Source organism: Nicotiana sylvestris, chromosome 12 (genome assembly GCF_000393655.2).
Source record: "Nicotiana sylvestris chromosome 12, ASM39365v2, whole genome shotgun sequence".
In the NCBI taxonomy this organism is placed as follows: domain Eukaryota; kingdom Viridiplantae; phylum Streptophyta; class Magnoliopsida; order Solanales; family Solanaceae; genus Nicotiana; species Nicotiana sylvestris.
The window spans coordinates 13,306,939-13,309,643 of record NC_091068.1 but is presented as its reverse complement, the minus strand read 5'-3'; positions in this window follow the sequence as shown (position 1 = coordinate 13,309,643).

Below are 2,705 nucleotides of genomic sequence, written 5' to 3'. Positions count from 1 at the left end.
AGTAGGCGCCATCACGACTTCCGAGGGTGAGAAATACGGATCGTGACAGTTCAAAAATCGCTTTCGATCACATTTATAAATTTCAAGAGTGACATTTTCGAATCCCCTTATATAAAATCCTAACTCAACTATTGACCATGTCTATGGATGAAAGACAACCAATTATTAATACCTTAACGGGTACCAAACCTATTGACTAAAGACAACCAAGACCTTTTCTTGATGATATAATAACACAAAACTATCAAACAAGGATCACCTTTTTCAGTCATAAATGCCATGTCCAGACTTTCTAAATGAAGGACAACAAATTAGGTGACAATTGCAATGCCATGAATTCAGCCATGACTACCGACTCAATACTCGTTTTCCCCTCTTCCCCACCCTAACCACCAAATATCTAGAGCCAAAAATGCGAGGTTGACAAAACCAAAATAAAGTCAAAATACTTAATTGTCACGACCCCAACCCCGATCGTGATGGCGCCCAACACACTGCTAGGCAAGCCTGACCAACTGACAACCCTTTCTGTTTTCTTATAAAAATCATTATCAGCTACCACAGTTAAATTGCTAAATTACTCCAATAAGAGTTTAAGACAACGAGTTGAATATGCGAAAATTCAGATGATAATACCACTACATAACCCATACAGATCTGGAGTCACAAGTCTCGAACCTCTAGTACAAGTTTAACAACCTAATACATGTCTATCTAGGGAATACTAATTAATAACAAGGATATAAGGGAGAGATCAGGGCTGCGGACGCCATGCAGCTACCTTGATGCTCCCGGATATGCGCTGCTCAACTGAAATAATCTTCACTCAGCCTCAGATGCACTTGGATCTACACGAAAGGTGCAGGGAGTAATGTGAGTACTCCGACCCAGTGAGTAATAAGCATAAATAATGACTGAGAATAAGAAATCACGGAAAACACAGAGTAATCTATACTGCGACAGTTTAAAAAAACAAGTAATATGAGAGTAATAAACCAATGGAAGTGAAATGTAGAAATACTACAACAAATAAACAGTTAAGTGACAAACATATAAAGAGAAATCAACACATAGAACAGTACCCTATAGTACCCGCTGCGGCATACGGCCCACTCCATTTATTTATCGTCGACGACGCTCATTAGGGATGTGCAGACTCCGGGAGGGGCCCCTTGCGACCCAAGAGCAATATCAAGCCATCTCATGGCATCAAATCTAGGCCCTCGGCCTCATATCAATATCAGTATAACACTGCTGCGGCGCACAGCCCGATCCCATAGTATCCTCACATCTGGCCCTTGGCCGTACTCAGTCCAGAAATCATATAAGCCCCTCGGGAAATAGTAATATAGTAGTTCTCAGCCCAAAACATCATTTAATATATCTTTTAGTTTCAAAAATCGAGTAAAAGTGGCTGAGTTGTAAGACAGTAGAAAACGGTACGACTGAGTTCAAGTAGTAAGTCAAACAGTGAGGAAATAGTAAATAAACTCCCTGAAGGGTTCAAAGAATTGGCAAGAAGCCCAAATATGAATATCAGTCCAAATAATGATGATAACAAATAAGCTTTAATCAAATACGCAATAGAAGCATCACTCGAGACGGACCAAGTCACAATCCCCAATAGTAAACGACCTGCGCTCATCATCAAGCGCGTGTCTCACCTCAATATAGCACTACGATGTGCAAATCCGGGGTTTCAAACCCTCAGGACATCATTTACATTCATTACTCACCTCGAATTGGCGAAATCTCTAGCTCGTGACGCCTTTGACCCTCAAATCGGCCTCCACGTGCGTCGAATCTATCCAAAATCAAAACGAATACGCCACAATATGCTAAGGGAACAAAGCCCAAGCGAAAACAATCAACAAAGGGCACTATTACCGAAATTACCAAAACCCGAGCCCCGGGCCCAAATCTCAAAATTTGACCAAATTCACGAAACTGGAATCCTTATACTCTCACGAGTCTAACCATACCAAAATTATCCAATTCCGATACCATTTGGTCCCTCAAATCATCGTTTTACATTTTTGAAAAGTTTCACAATTTTCTTCCCAAATTCCATCCCAAATCACGAATTAAATGATGAATTCTGTGATAGATTCATGTACTCTAGCCAAATCTGAGTTAAAATCACTTACCCCGATGAATTTCTTGAAAAACCTTCGAAATATCGTCAAAATCCGAGCTCTCTAGGTTAAAATATTAAATAAAATCCAAAACCTCATATTTATAGAGTACCCCTCAGATTTCAGCCACCACGGGCCGTATCAAATCGACCACGGTCCACGCTAGCCAGTGCGGTCCGCGCAAAAACAACCGCGGCCGCACAGGCCTTCCTCTGCAGTGACAGGCTTTAGTATTTTGGCCATAACGTTATCTACAGATGTCCAAATTGCGCTATCTTTACCTTTCCGGCAACTAGACACGAAGGGCTACAACTTTCATTTTTAAATCATTTCGAAATTCCTTGTAGATCAAAAGACATGAGCTTCCGAAGTAGGACCAGCAAAACGTTTCTTCACCACGGCCGCGACCACTTTTGTGCAGTCCGCGCGACGCCTACCGCGGCCGCGGCCGCTTTTGTGCGGTCCGCACTGCACTCACCGCGGGAGCACTTATTTTTGTGCAGACCGCGTGGGTGAGTTCTGGGGCCTGCAACCCTCCTGGACCTGCTGCAGCTATGATTTTCGGCCTAA